This window comes from Neomonachus schauinslandi, chromosome 7 (genome assembly GCF_002201575.2).
Source record: "Neomonachus schauinslandi chromosome 7, ASM220157v2, whole genome shotgun sequence".
Lineage (NCBI taxonomy): Eukaryota > Metazoa > Chordata > Mammalia > Carnivora > Phocidae > Neomonachus > Neomonachus schauinslandi.
Window position 1 is genome coordinate 144,568,854 of NC_058409.1, and position 24,370 is coordinate 144,593,223.

Genomic DNA, 24,370 nt, shown 5'->3' on the forward strand with positions numbered 1-24,370 from the left:
GACGGAATTGAAAAATCAGGAAGTGTAGGGGCGCCTGGGTGGCTCAGTTGGTTAAGCGACTGCCTTCGGCTCGGGTCATGATCCTGGAGTCCCGGGATCGAGTCCCACGTCGGGCTCCCTGCTCAGCGGGGGGTCTGCTTCTCCCTCTGACCCTCCCCTCTCTCATGCTCTCTCTCTCAAATAAATAAATAAAATCTTTAAAAAAAAAAAAGAAAGAAAAATCAGGAAGTGTAAAAAGAGCCTTGATCTTGGAGTCATGAAGCGCATTCTCTGTTGGGTTCTGGCACCGAAGCTTGGTGACACCAAGGACACCGAGGAAGGTCCTTGGCCTTGCCATGCCTTGATGAGCAATGGAGGGGTTGCACCTTTGATCAGCAAGATCTGCTCCTGAGCAAGCACTCTGAGCTTGAGGAGCCTCCAGGGAGACTTGGCTATATAAGCTCAGTGAGCAGGGCTCCCCACGGGACGGATCCAAATAACTCATCCCCTGAAGCCAATCTGTTTGGTCTTGGTACACTTCCACCCCAGAGAATTAAGCTGCTGTTCTTACAAACACATAGCCAGGAAGCCTGGCTGAGGTGAGCAAGGACACCATTAACCTGCCTGGCTCCCCAGAAACCCCTCATGTACCCTCCCTGCTGAAACTGCATCCCCACCCCCCACATCATCTGCAAAACGCTTTGACCTCATGTGAAGCCTTAGAACACCCTTTGTTCTAAACAAATACATTTTGTGCCAACATGAATCAATGCACTCACGTGATGGCTGTAGTTTGAATACATCATTACAAACTATCCCTGATATCATCCTCCTCTGTTCCCACAACTACTCGCGGAAACTAGTTTCAGTACCTTACAGCTACTTTGCCACGTGAAGGTTTTTTTACTTCAATGACACAAGCCTGAAAAATCGTGTTATCTCTGAAAACCACCATTAGCAATGTCAAGATGTATTTGCTTTTGAGACCGCCACGCCCAGCAGGGTTGGGGACGCGGTTTCATAACAGCCAAGTGATGAAGATATTTATTCCAATTTACTTTTTATATATTTAATATATCTGATTTGATGTGTTTTTGAACTGCTGACTTCCCAGCGCATTATCATTTAAGGAAGCACTTAATATCAATTTATTCCCAAATTGGTGACAGTAAGCTTTATTTTCCTTTTTTTTCATTAAGACTTTACTTTTTAAAAGCAGTTTTGGCTTCATAGCAAAATTGAGGGGAAAGTACAGAGATTTCCCATATACTCCTGCCTCCACACAAGCATAGCCTACCCTCCACCCCCTTATCAACATCCCCCACCAGAGTAGTACATTCGTTACAGTGGTTCATTTGCTGCGGTTGATGAACCTACATTGACACATCCTGATCACCCCCAACCTACAGTTTATACTACGGTTCACTCTTGGGGTTGTACATTCTGTGGGCTTGGACAAATGTGTAATGACATGTACCCCTAATTATTGTATGATACAGAGTATGCTTACTTCCCTAAAATCCTATTCATCCCACCCAGTGTCCAAACTTCTGGTAACCACTGATCTTTCTACTGTCTCTGTAGTTTTGCCTCTTCCAGAATGTTTATCCATCCATATATTGAAGGACATCATGGTTGCTCCCAAAGATTACATTTTAATAACTTAGTTTACTGCTACCAGTCAAGATTCTCCACTGTAGAATCATAAATTTCCCTTTGTAGGTAATCCATGGGTAGATACTCGGAGTGGGTAAAAAGACCCTGTTCTTCATCAGACTTTGTCTACTTACTAGTTTTAGCATCCACTGATGAATGGATAACTCCATCACTCTTTCTGTATTTATTAGTTGGCATCGCACTACAAATGAGAGCTTTCCCTCCCCCTATTTATATGCTGGTTTATGTCAGGGTCAACTCACATATTTTTATTTTATCCAATGGGTCATTGTCTATTACAACAAATATTTATTTTGATGCTCAGATTTTGATAGATTGGGCCAAGGCAGCTCTTCTAGCTCCTGACTCCCTTTGATATGTTCCTACGACTCCTTAGGGACCTGTTTACTTTCTGGTGCATTCAAATATCCCAGATTCTTGGGCACCTGGGTGGCTCAGTCGTTAAGTATCTGCCTTTGGCTCAGGTCATGGTCCCAGAGTCCTGGGATTGAAGCCTACATGGGGCTCCATGCTCAGCGGGAAGCCTGCTTCTCCTTCTCCCACTCCCCCTGCTTGTGTCCCTTCTCTCACTGTGTCTCTCTCTGTCAAATAAATAATAAATAAAATCTTTAAAAAATTAAAAAATAAAATGTCCCAGATTCATCTTATGCTTTTCCTGGCTCAACTCTGGAATTAGCACCTTCCCAAGGAGTCCTGGTTCCTCTCAGCAGAAAATATTTTTTTATTATTATTATTTTTTTATTGTTATGTTAATCCCCATACATTACATCATTAGTTTTAGATGTAGTGTTCCATGATTCATTGTTTGTGCATAACACCCAGTGCTCCATGCAGAACGTGCCCTCCTCAATACCCATCATCAGGCTAACCCATCCTCCCACCCCCCTCCCCTCTAGAACCCTCAGTTTGTTTTTCAGAGTCCATCGTCTCTCATGGTTCGTCTACCCCTCCGATTTCCCCGCCTTCATTCTTCCCCTCCTGCTATCTTCTTCTTCTTCTTCTTTTTTTTTCTTAACATATATTGCATTATTTGTTTCAGAGGTACAGATCTGAGATTCAATAGTCTTGCACAATTCACAGCGCTTACTAGAGCACATACCCTCCCCACTGTCTATCACCCAGTCACCCCATCCCTCCCACCCCACCCCCCACTCCAGCAACCCTCAGTTTGTTTCCTGAGATTAAGAATTCCTCATATCAGTGAGGTCATATGATACATGTCTTTCTCTGTTTGACTTATTTTGCTCAGCATAGTACCCTCCAGTACCATCCACGTGGTTGCAAATGGCAAGATCTCATTCCTTTTGATGGCTGCATAATATTCCATTGTATATATATACCACATCTTCTTTATCCATTCATCTCTCGATGGACATCTTGGCTCTTTCCACAGTTTGGCTATTGTGGACATTGCTGCTATAAACATTGGGGTGTACGTACCCTTTCAGATCCCTACTTTTGTATCTTTGGGGTAAATATCCAGTAGTGCAATTGCTGGATCATATGGTAGCTCTATTTTCAACTTTTTGAGGAACCTCCATACTGTTTTCCAGAGTGGCTACACCACTCTCAGCAGAAAATATTATTTAGAAACCAAAATCTTGATGGTAGGCTATATGTGTATTGCATTCTTCTCCAACTTCATGGAATAAACCAGGAGCTCACTCTAATAACTCTTTGAAGACATCCAGGATGGTAAGGAGAGAGGAAATTGAAACTTGGCATTTCGGGACACCTGGATGGTGATATTGTACTCATGTTTTGCCTCCCTAAAGATTTCTAGGCAAAGTGAAAGGGTTTGCCTTTTGTTTTTGAAATTGCTTGATTTTAATGCCAATGACTGATATTTCCGCATCATTTGTTCTAAACTTAGGTGTGAGGAGGAGGACTGAATAAATTGGCCAAAGTAGTACGTGTGTGCCATAGAAAAATAATAGTGTATGTTATGTCACAAAATATCTTCTGCAGGCTTTGCTTAAAGTTACACATAACTCATTTCCCATAATTACATTTTATTGTTCTATTGCTATGACAACTTACAAGAAAATTATTTCTATAGAAACTATACTTTTTATTCTTTGCTTAACCTTTCTATTAGATTAAAAATGTGCTTAGTGACTTGCTGAGTTCACTGTCAAAAATAGTAAAAGATTAAACAGAATTACGGTAATTATTTCCAAGTAAAGTTCTCAGGTCTTACTCTATTTGAAAACGTAGCTAACATAGTTCATATTTTCTCCTCTTCAGTTGCAACGTCATTTTCAGTTCTGAGGTCCTTTGTCAGTGATCATCACCAGCCAGTGGAATTTCTAATAAAAATCCCTTATTTTCTTATGGGCATTTGTTCACGTACATCCTTACAATATTGGCTGGGAGACATTTCACAACAAACTCTACTATTAATTTTTGTTTTACCTACCACCTGTTAAGTGTCTTGCTTATATACTCTATCTCCGTGACTAAGTTATGTTTTACTCTTTCCAATGTCTGGGGAAAACCGCTGGAGCTCCAGTGTCTCAGGGCTGAGTTTAGAACTGGATCTCCAGAATCCCATGCAGGTCCTCCATGTCCACAGCCCACATCGGCCTCATTATATAGCACTGTTTAATATTCATGCTAGGGAAACATTACCCCCTTTCATTAAGCTAGATAGTGTACTCAGAACACAAATAATGTGCCTGTACATGAATTCCAATTTCGTGTTGATCTCTTTCTTTATGGTGATAAGTGTGTTTCAAAATATGTCATGGATCAGCCAAATTTTTAGTTGTCAGGGTATCGCCTCTCTGACACTGTATCTATCAAATAATTAATAAATTTTTCAGCCAAAACATATATTTCCCCAGGGAGTTCATTCACTGAAAGGCATATTCTTAATGCATTAATCCATTCACCACTGGGGAGGAGCATCCACACACTGAGCTCACTAAACACAGATGCAGGTCTCCACTAATTGGCACAGACACGTGTTGATGATCAGCTGAAAAATACAAGCACAGTTGTGTCATCCCCCTTGAGACACTGTGAGTGTGAGAGTCTAGAAACAAGAGTAGGATAGAAACAATAGCAGGATCTCTTGTGCCTAGGAGATGTAATTAGGGTAAATTTTACTTTTCTCTTTACAACATTCTGAAATGATGAAAGCATGTCAAATCGACTACTTGGGGAACTCAATTACCAGAGTTCTAATTGTCAGAGGACACTCAAGTGTAGCCTTGGAAAACAGTCTGTGAGCAACTCCCATCTTACTGAGAGCTGAAGCTGTGAGCAAACACACGACTAGACAAGTGTTAGTAACAAAATAAGCATCCTAGTTCTCTGTAAATTGGGTATTAACACAGTCCTGAGCATAAAATGCTCACACAGCACCCTGCCCACGGCAAACTGACTGTAATTGCCAAGCCAACCATGTATCCTCCTGGTCTCTAGCCCTGAGAGGTGTCTCTACATAGCATCTTTCCTTGACCAGGGCAAAGTTGTTGGGGTGCTGGCGGTGATTGATGCATAGAGGGCTCCCACCCTCCCCTCTCTCTTCTGTGGAACAGGCCCTCGGACAATCAGGACATGGTCAGTCCTATCTTCAAACACCACATCCAGGGTCTTCAGGTTTGAGTCTGGGTGATTTGCTCCTTTGGATACTGGGCATGGCCAAGCAAATCACCAGAGCTCAGACCCCTGTCCCTCCTGAAACACAACCCCTGGGAGGGACAGAGCTATTCCTTAGCAGCTTTGCAAGGGAATTAGCTCATGAGAATGATTTCTGTTCTTTGGGATTTTGAGAATTTTGACTTTTAGCATTCCTCTAGCAGCTTAGTGGAGTTATACAGTATGTTCTAAGTCTCTTTTTCTAGATGTCTTCTTCAAAGAAATTTAGCATACACACTTCAATAATAGTTACTATGGCTTTGAAAGCAAGTAACTCTCTTGAACATAGATCAAACTTGCAGGATCCAAAAGGAGCCAGCCACAGAAGTTTGAATGGGGTTAAACCTCTTCTTAACTACAAATCTTTTTGAATTTTATTCCCTCACCTAGCACAGAGAAGCTCTTGGGATAGATCCACAAATTTTATTTTATTTTTGAGTCACAGAAGTGCTCTATAAACTTTGGTTCCTCTTCCACACTGTACTGTCCCTCTTGATGGAACTATCCAATAGCAGTGAGCATGTGGGTTCGGGGCCTTCGGCTCTGCAGAACACTCTCCTGCTCTGCTCTTATTCGCAGTCCTGTACCTGGTGGGAGGGAATAACTTGGCTGCAGGTAGACCTGGTCCCCAGGCTGTGTTTTTTCAGTTCCAGGGGACTCTTGTAAATTTTTTCATTCCATTAAGCTCCCATGTCTACAGTTGCATAATAATACAAACACTCGATAATAATACAACTATTGGTATTCCAGCTATCTCCAATAGGTATTGCAATCCACACAAGTGAGGCACCTGAGTTGGAGGTGGCAGAGCTGGGTTTGAAACCAGGTTCTCCTCCTAGGTCGGAGGCTTTGTAGGTCACTGTCATGGTGCTTTCCTAGATAGACTTGAACTGGGAATCAGCCTTCAGTTTCTCATGGGAAATTATGTGTGCACAATGCAAGTGGGTAGTCCCTGGGGCATTGATCATATTTTATAAAATGATGGTGAAAAACTTGATTCCTCATGATAGACTACCTATACAAGGGGACAATTGTCATACCATATATGAATATAGACGTCTGACTTCAGACCTCGGCAGCAACCAGCCCAGAATAACCAGGATGTAATAACTGAGAGCTTTTCTCATTGTTGCCTCCCCCTTGCAAGTCAGGACCAACCAGAGGAAGTCAAATATATGCCCCAAACCAATCACCTAGGAGCCCGTCTTCTAGTTTGCCCACCTCCAGCTTCCCCACGCCAACATCCTACAATCAGGGCACCCCTGAAGCCTTCCTTATTTTCACCACAAAGCTTTTACTCTCCCCGTCTGCCTTGGAGTCTCTTCCAAGGTCATGTAATGGTGGCCAACTCCCTTGCTGTCGCAAGCCTGTGCTTGTTCTTATTCAGGTGGTCTTCATTTGCTTCCAAGCCCTTGAAGATCAAGGTGTGAGCTTGGAAGGATGGCCCTTCCTCGGTTGAGCTGTCCTCGACGACACCACAAAGCAGATGCTTGGTGGAGGCAGTTTCTTCCCACCATGTTTCCACACAAGCAGAGCAGGTTTGTCCTCAAAGAGTAATTGCAGTTACTACATGAGACCCCAGCTCAAGGAGCTGATGCTTTCCTATGATACAAATGAATAAATGCTTCCCATTTTTGCTCGCTCAGCTGTCTCTGTGGTCTGTGCCCCGGAAATGCATTTTCAAATCCTTTGGATGCTTTGTTCTACTTGAATGGTTCCTGGCCGCCCAATCTGTATGGCCTTGCCTTCCCCTGCAGTCAGATCATTGCCTGCTCTGACTCCTCTAGATTTTGCTGTCATCCACACAACTGAGCAGTGGCTTATCTTGTAGTATTTTACAGTTGATTTGCATAGTTTGTGAATTGATTTCTGTCTGAGTCTTATCGCTAAAACCACACCAAAAATCTCTCCAGAAGCTTAAAGAGAGTGAGGGGAAATTAACATCTTCACTTAGGAAAAGATAAGAAGCAAATGATCATCGACCTTGTCACCTTGCCGGGTCACCCCGGAAAGGAGAAGACAGGATGGGACCAGCAAGAGTGGTTTGGTTTTTATTATTATTATTATTATATTAATTCTTGTCCAGGAATTCTTGGATGAATGGTGATATCTATGTATATAAAGATAGAGATAGATGGATACAGATATAGATATAAATAAACTGTTGTTGTGAATTACAAATGACACTGGCTTTTTTGTGAACGAGACAGCTAAAGCCTCTATCTGGAATGATTACTTCAGACAGAAAGACTGGCTTACAAATAACAGAGAATTATAATGTATAGCTGCTTACTGATAGGAGTAACAGTGTTTTAATTGAGCTAACTTCTAAAAAAAAAATGTTTTTTTTCAATACAGGAATGTGCAGGCAATAATACGTTCCCCATCCCCATGTATCCACCACAAATACTGAACGTATGTCGATATTTTGTCCAGAGCCCTGGAACCTTTCCCAGTTTCCTCCCTCTCCTACCCTTCCCAGAGGCAACAGCCCTCATGAACCCAGGCACTATTTCTGGTGTCACTGAGGAGAAAGAGATGCACCCCGCAGACCCAGGTGACAGTGATGGGTCCTGAGCAGTGTCCACATCCTGCTGCGTCAGAAGAGCAGGACTCACGGCGCTGGCAGAGCAGGGGTCGGAGGTGGGGCCTCTGCCCACTGGCATCCCCTCCTTTGTCTCTTGTTCTCCAAGCACCCTTTGGAGAGATGCAGTGGGAGGCTGTCCCTTTTGGAGCAGCACTACCTACAAACCTGCTTCCCCTAGGTGTGGGGCCTCGGGGTCACCAGAGGGGCTAAGGGACCCCAGTTCCTTGTTTGCAGGGGAGCCCCGGCATCTCTGAGAACACAGCTCCTGGGAAGGAGCAGCGGAATTCCCGTCGATTTGCATTTGGGCAAGTCGGTTAAATAGGGACCAATGTCGAGACGTTGTTCCAGGACTGAGGTCCAGTCTGGGATACTCTGCCACTTAGAATAGACCTGAGTACAGGCCCAGCTCCACAATGTTCAGTTTAATCTGCATCCTGCTCTCCACCTTCATGCAATTCAAAATAACGGAGAGCCTGCACTTTACCCGGAGCAGGAATCCCAGGGGAGGCCGCGTGCAATCCCACATTCGTCCGACCGGGGGCGTGTTCTGGGAGAACCAGGTAGGGCGCAGGTCCCCTTCTCCTCCCCTCTAGTTCCTGCCCCAAGCCTGTGTTGACAGCCATTGCCAGCTTGTGGGTGGGGAGCTGGGCTTTTCCACCATTAAATACTGTGGTCCCGAGGGTCATCTGGGAGTACTGGCCCTAGGGAGAAAGCTCCCGTCTGAGCAAAACTTTCCTCCTTTCCTGATTTATTTCCAAGGCTTTCACGTTCTTCTGTCAAGTCTTTGAGGTTCATCCACCTCAGGTGTTGCTGTGAGTCACAGGACACAACAGAAACACTTCAACAAAATGCTGTGTTTGCAGCAGGATTTCCCGTTCCATCCTTGGGAAAAGCAGGGAAAGAGAACTCTTGCCTCCTCCACTGATGTTGCCTCGGCAGACCCCACAGACAGCATCTCTCACTTGTCCCCGCTCGGCTCCAGGGACCATTCTCGGCACCAGTGAGAGTTTCTGGTGTGACTGACCTACCCCCGCTCTGGCTAACTCGAGCACAGGGGAAATTTGCTGACATGATTCAGGGTGGCTGAACAATCAGTTTTCAGAAGGTCTGGAGTCAGCAAACACAGGGGTCCTGGGACTTGAGACAGGATGAACAGCACCTTCAGGATGCAGAGTTTCAAATATTTGATCCTTGATTCTCTCTCCCAGTCAAGATTCAAGTCCCAGAAGAGAGAGATTCTGAGTGGCCTGTTTTGGGTCACATGCTACCCTCTGAACCTGGGAGGAAGGGGCAGTCCGATGAATAGTGTTAGTAGGCCTGATCTCGGAGAAGTAGGGTTACTGCTTCTTCCTATTTGCCTGAGACTTCCTAGTTTTATCACTGAAAGTCCTGCATCCTGGGAACTCCCACAGACCTGTGAGAAGTGGGGAACCGTCATTCACCCTAAAAATGGCTTGTTTCTCCTTTGAAGACTGAGGCGTTATTACCAGAAAAAGGCAGAATGAACATTGAACTGAGCAAAACAGTAAATACCCATGACATCGCCCTCTTAGGATTCAAGTGATGGTAGATGATTTTCTGAATGTCCACCATATGGACTTGGTTTGCCCTCTTTGTCTGGGAAGCCCTAGACTTCTGTACGTGAAGGGGGATGATTAGCTAACCAAGAATGCCACCACACTGACCTTTCACACGTACCCGCATGGTAAAGGAATGCATTCCCCACTGTCATAGCGGAAACACAGTGATTCTTTTCACTGTGATCTTTCCTTGGGTCCTCCACTCTGATTTTCTCTGATTCCAAAACCAATGTCCTTCCAAAGCATTGGGCTTTGAGGGCAGTATGTATGTGTCCTGTGTTGACCACATTATATTGCTAACAAATTCAAGCTATACAAGCTTTAACTATTTATTCAATAACAGGCCCAGAAAATCCCCTGCAGTTGCAAACATGACCAAGACCTGGAGGGGCCTATAGTCGAGGGGCCCCGGTCATGGGAGCAACTTCTCTTGGGATTAGTTAACTTGGCTGAGTTCCAAGGCCACAGCTGCCACACCCACCTCCTGCAAACCTCCCCGCAGTGAGTCTCCAGGAGTCCAGAGGAAGGAGTTTCCTCTTCTTCTGTGGAGTTACCGGCCCATTCTCGTTCACGTTAGTACAGTCTGTGAATGTGGAGTATTCCATCCATATATGCATAATTAAATGGGATTTCTGCACCATGATCAAAATTAAAATGATACAGTGTATCAACTTCATATTTTATCAGAACACTTTCTCATTTCTATCTCCTATTTCATTAGAAAACTCATGTTTAATTATGTGCAGCTGAGGTAATCACAATGTAGGCTTCTGGAAACTCAAATTCTCCAAAACCAGATCTGATTTCTGTCCAATGAATCTTAATGTGTTAATGACATCACAGAAAAATAAACAAGCCTCCCTCGAAGTTAACTTATACTCATTCTACTTTGAGGAGGTGCTTTGGAGATAGATGAGGTAGAACTTTTTATTTTAGGCTTAAGAGTACTTACTTACTTTTGGTCTTAAGTCTGGACTGTTTTTTTATTGGTTTGGTTTGGTTTAGTTTGTTGTGTTGTTGTTGTTGTTTGTTTTTTTTTTGGTTTGGCCTAATCTTGATGCTTCAAAATTGTTGCAAATAGATCTTTATATTTTATGGTAACATTATATTCTGAACCCTAAATTTCAGGAGATGTTCCAATTTACAATATTCTTTCATTTCCTACATCAACAAAATTAATCAGATATGACAATGATCAGCATCCAAAACATGTCTCATGGACATGTCCTCTTGCACCTGGACATGGTGCAATGCTGAGATGTTATATATTGTCCCCATTTTCATTTCAGGACATGTGATAATGCTTTACATAGGTCACTCCTAGGAAACCAAGGCGGGAGCTCCAGATTTCTTGGTACCTGAATATACAAATAGAGAGAATTTGATGAATACCTGGAATGTGGATGATGTATGCTATGTTTTCTTTGCATTGCAATGAACAAAAATCATAATTTGAGAAAAATGTACAAGGAGAACAATTAGCCATCACATTTCCTGTGAGTCAAGGAGGTGTTCAGCACATGACTGGATACAAAGCAGATACCACAAAAGTATGGGACCTCATGACTTTATGTTCAAGGACCGCCTTTACAGAGATGAATGGGTCACCCACCAGCTCTGGGCCAGGCACTGGTATATCTCTGGGGATGTGAAGGCAAACAAAATGTGGCTGCTCTTCTGGAGGTACATCTATACACACATTTGGATGTTTTGGCAAAGCTAGATTTGAGAGTAGACAGAGCCCCTAAAAAGCACAGTCTTGCTAGCCTGCCAGAATGGTAGGCTGCAAAATGTTTGAATTGTAAATAAACCTCTTCTGAGGGCTGAGGAGTATTTCATAACGATGTAGATTTATGATGATAAAAGCTAGTAAGAGACTGTTATGCAAACTGAAATTTTCAGCTCTTAGAGACATCCAAGAGCTGTTTCTGGAGGCCGGAAGATGAAGGGTGGGAGTCTTAAATCATTGCTTCTGTCTCTGCTACACTGAAATCTCCTGTAGGTCTCCAAAGAGAGATCTTCCGTGTACTTTACTGCTTCTGGTCTCACATCTATATTTCTTGATGGTAATTGTTCTTTTCGTGTGTGTGATGAAAATGCTCAAGATCCAGTTTCAGTAACCTTTAAATATAGAATACCACATTATTAACTAGAGTCCCCATGCTGTACGTTAGATCCTCAGAACTTATTCTTCATATAACTGAATATGTGTACCCTTTGACCTCTACATCACATCACCTGATTTTCCCCTTCCCCCAGCCCCTGGCATCCACCATTCTATTCTCTGTTTCTATGAAATTGGCTTTTTTTTTTTTTTCTTAAAATCCCACATATAAGTGATACCACGCAGTAATTGTCTTTGCCTTATGTGAGCTTGATGCCATCCAAATTCATCTATGTTGTTATGAACGGCAAGATGTTTTTTTATGACATAATAATAGTCCGGTGTGTGTGTGTAATCACATTTTCTTTCTCCATTCATCCATTCATCCGTTGAAGAACATTAAGGTTGTTTCCATGCCTGGCTACTGTGAATAATGCTGCCAAGAACATGGGACCGAAGATATTTCTTTGAGATCTTGATTTTAATTCTTTTTGGTATATATCCAGAAGTGGAATTGCTGGATCATATGCTAGCCCTATTGGTAATTTTTTGAGGAACTATCATGCTGTTTCTCAGAAGGGCTGTACCAATGTACATTTCTACCAACAGTTAATAAGGCTTTCCTTTTCTCCACACCTTGCCAACACATTTTATCTCTTCTCTTTTTGATAATAGCTTGATGTTAATTTTCCTTGAGTCAGGAAAATTAACATCAAGCTATTTATTCACTGAAAATTACCTCTGGGGACTTGGCATCTTCAGTTCAAGTTCTGGTTGGAAAAGGAGGGGCGTTGGTGCCTCTATTTGAAACTGCAAATAAGAAAGAGTGCTGCCTTTCATCTGCCTGAATATCTTTGTGTTCTGTCCTACCATTCAAAGAACAGAAAATCCTATGTAATACATTATAATTCTTGGAATTATATCTCTTTCTTTCTTTCTTTCTTTTTTTTTGATGTAGTGTTCAACGATTCATGAGTTGCTTATAACAACAAGTGCTATCTCTTTCTTATTAAAGAGGAGATATATATGAGGATTTATTTTTAGGAAATCTTCAGTTGCCTCTGGCAAATCTGAGGTGTCTGCATTTTAAATTATGTTAAAAGCAAAAGTACTGCCTACCCTCTGAGGCTTTTATTTAATTCCAAGTATCAATATGTTTAATTAGAAAGAGATTTTAAAGATAAATCAAATAGTGTAAGGCTTAAGAGACTCTGGCACTGTTAAGGATTGTTTTAAAATTACTGCATGAATTATTTTTTATTGTTTTTCACAAGGGGGTTGGCACTGGTAGACCACAAATGAATCAGTCCTTCTACCATATGCTCTCATTATTTGTTATTAACATCTGCCCTAGGGTCTTGTAGATTAATCAAAAACTTCCTTAAGGTATATTACAAGTAAAGGGGGATAAGCCAGCTTCCCCACCTCATTTTATGTAAATATATTAAATTACAAGCTCTGAAAAAAGTTAGCAAGGACATGAGATCAACTAGTGTCTCTTTCTTTGAACATAGTAAAATGTTATAAGTAGAGATGTTTTATAACTATAGGTATTAAACTTCTTTCCTCTTTTTCATTTTTCCTTTTAATAGAATCAAGGCTGTAAAACCTAAATAAAATCTTAAAGGTTGTATTGTCCAACAGCTTCAATTATAAAAAAAAATCAGGTCCGGGGGAGTTAAAGTCACTTTCTTCCAATGACAGAAGCAGTGTATGTGTGTGTGTGTGTGTGTGTGTACCATGTACACATATAGACAGATATACGTATATATACCCCATATATATATTTGTGTGTAAACCAAGGGTATCATTTCTTCCTAAATAATCCTATATTTATCTGGTGTGACACATGAAATCTGGAAAGTAATACAGTTTTTTTAGGAACTACTAGGAGAAAAGTTATTTTAATATTTCTATGAGAAATAATATTTTCATGTCTCTAAAGAAATGCACACTTTAAAAAAGTGAATAGTGTTTGACTTAACTAAATAGTATCAAATCTGTGGTGCCATTATCTCCTAAAAACCAAGCCAACTTTTGCACAAATTCCTAGCGAGTTCATAGAGAACTGATCAATATGGGGTTCCAGTATGGGAGCCAAGGGAGGTATCAAGTTGCATTTGCCAAATAGGGTAATGATACGGCCCTAATTCCACTGCCAAACTCCGTCTGCCCTTAGCACATGGACTGTTACATTCTGACTTGTGCCCTGTGTCATTTGATGACTGTGGCACTCTGTCAGGGACTTTGGAGGAGCCATTTAAATTCTCACTTCTTCAAATGATGACAAAGTCACAATAGCAATTTATCAACAGATGCCTTAGAATATGCAGAACTCCGTGTGTTTCGTTTGTCTGGTCCCAACTCTGAACGTGACTTTAGTTTTTATTCCAGTAACAATGTTTAAAATGTCTTCAGAGAGCACCTGTGTTTACGTTCTTTCTCAACCCAGTCATTGAAATATTGCAATTCATGTATTTCCACGAAATTCGTGCATGACACGGAAAAGCATAAGGACTTAGTGGGGTTAGGAAGATTTGTTAAAGTTCTGGTTGGAAAAGGAGGGGCGTTGGTGCCTCTATTTGAAACTGCAAGTAAGAAAGAGTGCTGCCTTTCATCTGCCTGAATATCTTTGTGTTCTGTCCTACCATTCAAAGAACAGAAAATCCTATGTAATACATTATAATTATAAAACAGTTATGTTGATTTGAGGGATTGATATCCCCTTTCTTCAAGGGCCAGGACAAGTCTTTTTAAAGCCCAGAAACTTACATATAAATGTTACTCAATACCTATTGGTTGATTGGTTTAAAAATCACTGGGCTGAATGCATAGCCAAGTTATCAAGAAAATGTCAAGCGTGTTTTATTTTGATTTTTGTTTATGGAGTTATCAGACCATGATGTAGAGAACCCAATGCTGTTCCACTGAAAATTACCTCTGGGGACTTGGCATATCATACATGATAATTTACAACAGAGAGTCTTATTCCAGGTAATGAATTCACAAACTTCCTTGGCAAGCATTTATTGGACGCCTGCTGCAGACCAGGCATATGTGAGTTGTAGGGGCTAGAGAGAGAGAGAGGCATAAATTGTCTGAGATGACGGGGATGAGCCCCATTAAAAGAGTCCAACTCAAGCAAATGGAACCTCTTTGGAGTAACGAAGTCAACAATACAGCACCTAAGTGTAACCACCTCCTAGTGACTGGCTGCCCTCATGGGTAGCAGCTTTCAGGGGAGCAATAAAGTTGTTCGTCCCTCATTTTCTCTAGGTATAAGATCAAAGTTGATATACCGAGTCTGATAAACTTAATGTCATATAAAATAAAAATTCTACTGGCTGAGTTTCTTTCCTAGTAGATAGATATTCAGTCTGATAATCTCTACCTTTGATTAGATTGTTTTATCCCTTCATATCTAATGGTCTTAAATTGATATTGTTGGATTTGATCTACCATTTTTATTTTACAATTTAGTTATTCAGTTCTTCTGATCTATTTCCACATATGTATATATAATCCATTGAAAAATATGAGATACATTTTAGAAGATATATTATGCCTTATGCCTCCACATTATTTTCAATGTTTTATGTAGGAGTTCCCCAGGAAAATGTCTCCTTCAACAACTAATGAATTAATTTTTTATTTTTTAAATATTTTATTTATTTATTTGACAGAGAGAGACACAACGAGAGAAAGAACACAAACAGGGGGAGTGGGAAAGGGAGAAGCAGGCTTCCCGTGGAGCAGGGAGCCCAATGTGGGGCTCGATTCCAGGACCCTGAGATCATGACCTGAGCTGAAGGCAACCGCCTAACAACTGAGCCACCCAGGTGCCCTCAATAATTAATGTTTTAAAATACACAAGTGGTAATTCTATTCTTTGTGATTATCTTTTTAAGTCCTTGAATTCTCCAAGTGGACATACTCAGATGAAAAACAGATCAAAGCCATCCCTATGTGAAACTGAAATTTAACTTTTATTTATGATAGAACCCATTAATTCCTGATTTATCTGTCATTTTATATTATGTGAGATCATACTTCCATTTTCATCTCCTTTTTCTAAAATTAAAGAGTTCTTTAATCCAGCATTTCTTACTGTTTTCTCAGAGCAGTAATGTCTTCAGTGCATATACCTAAAAAAAAGTGCGTAGTAGCCATTAGCAGATATGTGGGAGGCAGGGACAGAGCAGTGCTTGGGATGGTGGGGAGAATGGCAGTGTCTTTGCAGGCAACATGAGGAGCCTACCTGAGATATAGGCTGGCCTCTGGTGAAAGGGAGTCCAGATATGAAGATTGATTTTTTGATATTTAGGATTCAAACAATTCTGAAATAATTTTTTCTCAGCAGATCCTAGAAGTCATGTGACATTCCAAAATGGCTGTTAAGAGTTATCACCCCCTTGGTCCATTTTCAGACCCATAGAGGGTGAAAAGGGTCCCCTGCTGGACCCACTGGCTGAAACAGGTGCCCCTAAACTGCAGGCCGTTCTCAACACTGCCAGGTCACCCCATCCCTTCCATGAGACCCTCGCAACAGCTTCTGACTGAGTTGTTGGTCTCGGGCTTCTACTCGTCAAGTGAAGTTCTTCAGATGTTTTGCTTATTGACATGTTTTATTCCATATAACTCTAAGAAGGTGGGGAGTATTTATCAGAACTTCCACTGCAGTGCATCTGTGTGGAGCACTGTTTTAATAAGCCAGTAGGTGTAGGAGTGCAATCCCAAAGGGAATGGCCAAGTGTGGTCCCTGCGTTGCCTTCTTAGGCACCACTGGGCACCGAGGAAGAGCTGTGTTTTTCAATACAGTAGAGCAGAGGGAAAGTTGAATAGCTGTGACCCTGTGAAAGTGAAGGCTGATGGACAGTCTGATATGAGGTTATCGAAGAGGGTTGATTGTCCCTCGAGTTCCCTTCATGAAAAATTTGAGGTTTGATGACACAGTATTGGTTGGTAGAAGGCTCCCTGAGGGTCTGCCCCAGCTGCAGATGGTCACCCCGTGGAGGGCATACCCCTGCCCAGAGCCTGCAGTTAGAGACGTAGGGAGCCTAGTCCTGACACCCTGACCCAGCATACTCCGAGGGGCATGGCCCTCTCCGGAGCTCCGTGCCAGGAGAGAATAGGCTTTGTCAGTTTGGCATCAAAAGTTTGACTTCTCCTTCTGCCCAACTTGCTTCCTCCCTTCCCTCTCCTGGGTGTTGGTCTCCAGGAAGCATCTTGCTCTGCAAACTCCAACTCAGCATCTGCTTCCTGAGAATGCAATCTGTGAGAAAATACATATGTTTCTTGGGGCTTTTCAGTGGAATATACAGCACAGTGTCCCATGCTTTTCGCCTTCCTGTCACAAGTCCCTTGCAACTACTGTTAAAGTCAAATGGATTCTTCTCTGGGGCAGTAGACAAGGCGGCTCTATCCCTCTTTGAGGCAGAAGCACAGAGTAAGGTGTAGGTGGGGCAGAGGACAGGGGACCTCTGGCATCTATCTTCCCAGTTCTGACTTCTGTTGGAGCAGCTGCCTGACAGCCTCCTTCTTTGGCTCTGTCGAGTTTTCATTAAACAAGAAAAATCTCAGGGCACCTGGGTGGCTCAGTTAGTTGAGCATCAACTCTTGACGCTCTTGATCACAGCTAGGCTCTAGGTCTCAGGGTCATGCGTTTTTTTGGGGGGGGCGCCTGGGTGGCTCAGTTGGATCATGATCTCAGGTCATCGAGCCCCATATCAGGTTCCCTGCTCAGTGGAAATTCTGCTTCTCTCTCTCTCTCTCTGCTGCTCCCCCTGCTTGTGTGCTCTCTCTCTCTGTCAAATAAATAAATAAAATCTTTAAAAAAATTTTTTTTTCAGTAAGACATGGAACTGTTTTTACCAGGATGCATTTGGAGCCTTGTGATGCTTTTACTGATACTTGTTTTAAAATGCTGGTTGTGGGGTGCCTGGGTGGCTCAGTTGGTGAAGCATCTAACTCTTGATCTCAGCTCAGGTCATGATCTCCAGGTTATGAGATTGAGCCCCATGTCGGGCTCTGTGGTCAGTGAGGAGTCTGCTTCTCTCCCTCTCCCTCTGCCCCTCCCCATGCTTGTGCTCTCTCTCTCTCACCCTCTAAAATAATAAATAAATCTTTAAAAATAAAATAAAATAAAATAAAATGCTAGTTTCTGTAAGATTGCCAAGCATTTCTGCCAAAACAAAGCATGAGTTTTCCTGTCAATAATTAGTTCCCTTGGGGCAAAATGTCCCTCAGGTGATAATTGGTGGGCAGGTGCCTTATTTGCTGTACCCCTCTGTGTCAGCCTACATGTGTACCATAGAAGACAGTGAAAAACAGCCATGAGTAAGAAGGTCAGCCTTGTCTTGTGAAGATGGACCGACACTCCCCTCTCCTTGTGAGACACACACCTCTTCATCACCGTGTGCCCAGCTGATCCCCTTGCCCACACTGGAGCTCATCAGACACTAAGGGAGGCCCTTTCTGTGGGAATGCTGTTTCAGATGACCCGGAGAGTCCTGGTGAGGGGCACTCCAAGGATTGGCGTGGTGGTCTCTGCCTGCCAGGATCTCAGTGTCCAAAGACAGAGAAAGAATCTTAACACGTGGCCCGGAGTGAAAGCAGGCTGAGACACGAACTTGCTGCTTTGGGGACCTGGACAAGGAAAAGGCAACTCTAGCTGGAGAATTATGATAGCCAGTAGCACTTGGGACCAATCTAGGTTTTTGTTTTGTATTGTTTTATTTTCATTCCCAAATCATTGACAAGACATCCCTGGACACCTGCAGTATTTGGCATTTTGGCATTTGGCTTTGAAGTAGTGTTTAGACTAATTTCTGGAGGCATTACCTGCAGGGGGATATGGAAAGAGGGTAAGAATAAATCTCTTGCTTTTGGGCACAGTGGGAGTTCCCAGGTTGAAGGGAATCTTTGGAAAGATTTTGCTCTCAGCTCAGAATTTAAACCCAAACCTGTGATTTCAGGGACTCCATAATTAATTTTCAGTGGTTACTGAAATGGGCAGGAGTCAGTGGCAAGCCGGGTGGAAATGAAATATAGACAGGAGATGTGAGGGGCTCATTTTCCCGATCTAAATCCACTGCCCAAGACATCCATCTTCTGAAAAACAACAAGGATTAAATTTTAAGAGGTTTTTAGGCAGCAAGAAAAATGAAAAATAAATCACATTTTAGTGGTTTAGGGAGTTCAAAGGGCAAAGACATTTATCAGTATAATTATAAATTTTTAAAAATATTTTTTTAAATTTTTATTTATTTGACAGAGAGAGAGAGATAACGAGAGCATGAACACAAGCAGGGGGAGTGGGAGAGGGAGAAGCAGGCCTCCCGCAGAGCAGGGAGCCCGATGCGGCGCTCGATCCTGGGACCCTGGGATCATGACCTGAGCCGAAGGCAGACGCTAAACGACTGAGCCACCCAGGCGCCCCATGGTATAATTATAGATTTATTTTGACACTGTTTTTTAAATTAGTATTGCATAGTGAAAAATCACATTTTTTTGTATTCTTTTTAGCATTGTATAGCATAAATATTGACATTTTTAATATTTCACAAAGTATAAAATGCCCACAAAATATTTAATGCTTTAAGGGAAAAGTTATTTAATGATGCTCTTTTGTGGAGTTAACCTCTGCCCTTTGCATTTATAAATATCCATTTCCTCTCAATCTTCTTCAGGTTTGCCATCCCGGGGCTAACGTTTGGAAAATTGGTTTTCAGGAATTAGGGGCCAGATAATGCGCTAGCGGGTACGTGTGGGGAGGACAGGCAACCCCGGGTGGGAATGGTGCCTCTCCTCTGAGCAAATCCCACTCGTCTGAAGTCAGGATGCCTTAGGAAAGCGTGGTGTGTTTCACCCGGAGCGGATGCTGATGAGGAGCTGGCACCGAGGTCCCTATGCACCCATCAGATGTGCATGTTTTTCAAAGCATCAGTCATGTCTGTATAAGGACTCACCTCCTCTCTCCATCTGCTGGGGCTGCCATGACAAAGCACCCCAGACTGGGCTGCTTAGCCACAGAGTTTTATTTGTTCACAGTTCCGGAGGCTGGAAGTCCAAGATCAAGGTGTTGGCAGGTGTGGTTTCTCCTCAGGCCTCTCTCCTTGGCGAGCAGACGCCCCTCCCCTGGGTCCTCACTTGGCCTTCCCTCTGCGCATGCATGCCCAGTGTCTCTTGTCTGGATTTCCTCTTCTTGTGAGGACACCCACCAGACTGGATGGGGACCCACCCTAGGAGCCTCCTTTTAACCACATCACCTCCTCCAGGCCCTGTCTCCAAATACAACACAGGGGCAAGAGCTTCAACATATGACATTTGGAGAACAGAGTTCAGCCTATAACACACCTCATAATTTTTTTTTTCTGAGTTACCTGGTGTCATTTAACACCAGGGGCAGACACCAAGCAGATCTTATTATCCCAACTTTCAGATGAGGAAACCGATCAGAGAAGCTGCCGGCAGGTCTGAGGGAACTCTGGGCCTCTGACTTCACATGTCAAAACCCAGTCAGCAGCCTTGTGGAAGGTTCCATCTGCAGTGAGGGCTGGGCTTCAGGGTTTGTGCGCACCAGGAGCTCCAATCCTCACCTCCCCACCCGCCAACCTCCTGGCAGAAGGGACTGTGGCTCTGAAAGGTTTGGTTTTAAGGAAGATGCTGCATTTATTCATGATGAATTCATGCCCTTGTTTTTCATTGAGAAATTTTCCTTTTGCTTCTTGCCCTTTCCCTTTCTAAATTAGTTGGAAGAATCAAGTAAAAGGATGTAACAGGAAGATGGTGAGGGAAAGAGAGCCACTAGAAATGGCCGTATCTCTCTCTCCTCGGTGGGGTAAATTGCACTCACTGACACCAGCTATATTTTATATTGCCAATTGATAGAACAAATGAGCTTTGCTTTTTGCTGTTGTTTGGTACTCCTATTTGTTTAGTTATGGCAAGGAAGATTTTTTTTTATTAAATAGATCTAATTTTTGAAATTCTTTATCTCCCACATTTTTTTCTGCCTTATCTGTGCCTGCCCTGCCATTAGTCATCGTCTATGTATGTTTTATTTTTCCCACAAGATGCTATTTATCACTTGACCCTAGCAAACTTCTTTCTGTGCTTGAAGGGAAAAAAAAATTGAATGTGTGTATGAGAGAGAGGGAGAGAGAGGGCCAGGGGAGAGGGGGAGGGCAGAGAGGATGGAGAAGGAAGGGGGGGGGGGGGGGGGGGGAGGGGAGAAGAGAGGGAAAGGGAGCCAAGCGAGGGAGGTCAGGAGTTGGAAGAGCTCCTGGTAGCAGGGTCTCCTTCTTAATTCTCAAGGACTCACTTGCTTTCTTTATTTCCTTTTCACTCAGTTGCGAACCACCCCATCCAGTTCACCAAAGTCCAGATGCCTCCGTAATCTGCTCCTTTCCTGACTCTTTGCAGTGCACACACTTCACATGTACAGATACTAGCGATAAGCACTGGCCAGTATAATCCTTCACGGGAAAATGGAGAAACTGAAGACCCATGGAAGAGACAAGAGAGGATTAGCGCGGTGCTTTCTGCTGACAGTGAGCTGCCTCCACGCTTATTTCTGTGACGTGCCAAGAGGCCGGAATGTGCAGCACATGAGGGGTTGGAGACAGAAGGAGGACGCTTGACATAGTCACACTTGTGCAAAGGCCTTAAAATGAAGCTTCTGCTCTGATCTGTCCCTGAAATGCATGTAGGGACACTCTATACGTGTGTCTGCCTGGGTGTGGGTACTGAGTCAGAGGGGCAAATATGGGTCCTGAAGTCTTGGGGGAGAATTTTGGGGTTTGCAAAGAGCTGCTCCCAAGTTATCCTGTTTGTTCATGGGACTTCGTCATCTCCTCGTAACTGGTGCGGACAGACGGATTCTGAAGGATCGGGCTCCTTGCCCAGGCTAGTGTGGCTCAGGAAGAGGCATGGTGATCTCAGAAAGGAGGTGCCGAGAAGGACGGCCGCCCAGGAACATGCTGGTGGCCAGGGCTGCCTGGTGGACGCAGGCTGCACCGCAGCTGCCCGGCGTGCTTGAGAACTTCTGGTTGGAAAAAGGCTTGCATTTTTAGGTACCAGTTAGATCCTCTAATTACAATTCTCTTAGGATTTTTGAGTTTTTTGTTTGTTTGTTTGTTTGTTTGTTTGTTTGTTTGCAAAACCATTGTAGCTGACCTGTATTGAAATACAGTTTTCAAGAGCTTCCAATTTCAGCCCCTTCATAGAATATGTATCCTTGTTGCAAAAATCAAATGGACCCAAGCACAATGCTTAAAGGGCAGCATCTGTCTGAGTAGCTCCATAAGTAGAAACTCTCTATGATAGAAGGTCATATTGTTGGCTTCAAGGGACACAGGAGCAGTCAACAATTTAAAAATTGTTCTCTCTTGTCAATGTTTCTATGAACTTGGCCAAGTTTCCATTTCATGCAGCGTATTTCTTCCACCTGTATAATTCTTTGTTAAGCAGAAGCAGAATCAAAATATGCTAAACAAGATTGCAGTTGGTTATGCAGCAGGACACATTTCTGTGCATATTTACCCAGACTTCAGCAGTGTCTCATGCAGGTTTCAGTAACAAAAGCCACATTCCACAGCTGAGCATCTGCTATGCAGAATTTGGCAAGTCATAACTTACACCAGGGCAGGAAGATGCATTTGTGAGCATCGCTTCAGCTGGGTTTGGTAAGCCCAATTATTTCAAGAAATCCTTTGATAATAGTGTAGCGATCAAGCTTTGAACCTGAGTTGGGGAAATATTTGAGAACATATCGTGAATATTGAATATTAAGAAGCTTTTGCTAGTGGAGACGTCTGTGCTAAGATAAAGAAGCAACAGAGCTTTTGTTTTACTAAATGGAAAGCTGTTGTAGACACACACCACAGACACACACCAGAGACGTCCCACACACATACATATACACCATACACACACATGTCCCACACACATACATAAAACACACACACAGATACCACACACACAACCATACACATAAAACATACACACATATGCACACACCACACACTACACAAACACACAACTCATACACATCACACGCACACACATACACACACACACACACTCTTTGGAAGGGTACAGGGAGTGAAAAAAATGAGAAAAGACCTGGTTCTAAACTTTGATCCAAAAGTGAAAGTAGCCAAGCTCCCCCTAAGCTGACTGTTGAGTGTTGAACTGGTCCACAGCCCACAATACTTTGTTTCAGAAAGAGTTTTATTCACCAGTAATTACCACAAATTACACAGAAGAAAAAGAAATGACTGTAATTTTGATCAAAAACAGATCTTATCTTTCTAAACAAAACAGACATTTTTGTGGTACAGAACACGATAAAATCTAGGCAGGCTCTTTTCCTCTGCTGGCTTTAAAAGATAAATGGCTTTCGTGATGGTAAATTTTTCCTTGTGAGATCATAACGGTGTCTCAGTGTGCATAAATGCTGCTTCTGTTTTCTGTAAGTCTTGTAGAAAATATTACAGGACACTCTCCTTTCCTCAGGAACTCAGACATGTCCATGCCTTGCCCCAGGTGGGGACAAAAGCAAGCTTTGGAGAAGTGATTGCAGAGACATTTATCCTGACAGGGAGAGCTGAGGAGACAATTGAGTAGTTCATTCAGATGCTCCAAGGTTTTCAAAGATGACAGCGCCTCTGCAAACATGGGCCGCAGACCAGTCACCTGGTCATCCAGAAGCTGAGCAGCGGACATTAGAAATGCTCACTCAGGAAAGAGAAGATGCCCTTCTTCACACTTCGCCTGGTATAAGCATCGCCAAAGGACCATGCGGGAGGCAGAGGGGAAGCAATCAGATACATTCCAGGATTCAAAGCCAGCGGCTGGGTGGGTGGTGACGTGGGCGTCACAATGGGTCTGTGTCTTTCAGCTCTGGGGGAAAGAAGATCGCTGTACAGCTCATTCAAGGTCAGGGCCTCCATCTCCTCCCAAGCAGCACCAGAGCATGAGGAGGAATGATCATTATCACTCATCGTTCAGACAGAGGGTATGGGGGGACTTGCACTGTCCCCGGACTTACTGTGTGGCACCCACGGCAGGTGAGGGCGGGGTGTCCTGCCACCGACGCTTGTTAGAATTCTTCACCAGTCCCTCAGTCAATCAGAAATGTTCACATACTGTGTTTACAGAACTCTCTGATGTATATTAAAAGTCTATCCTAAGCTTGTGGGGGGGGTGGGTGTCCGTGGGGAGGGAGACCCCAAGCATAACAAGAAGCCCCCAGGAGGATTTTGGCATGGGCACCCCAAGCTGTATCTGGTTTGAGGGAAGAGAACCTCTCAGATTTTTGTTTTCCTTTTGCTCCAGGAAGGGCTTGCTGAGACGCTGACAGGGTCAACACATAAGGAGAACATGCGTGGACCGCAGACAGAACGCGAGTTCTGGAAATACAGTATGTGAACATACCTGATTGACTGAGGGATTGGTGAAGAATTCTAACAAGCGTCGGTGGCAGGACACCCTGCCCTCACCTGCTATTTCCTGCACAACCCTCACCTCTTCCCCTCCCTCTTGGATGTGTCCCCCACTCCCCACAAAACTGTTTAAATCTCTTGGATGGATGGATGAATTGGGTAGATAGGAAAGGTAGATAGATGATAGATAGATGATAGATGATAGATGATAGATAGATAGATAGATAGATAGATAGATAGATAATACATAGATAGATGATAGACAGATACTCAGATATGTAGATGTACTGGGTCCTGCTTACCTCCTGTTTCACTCACCTAAACTCGGCCCCTGCTTGGCTCTCCACTGTAA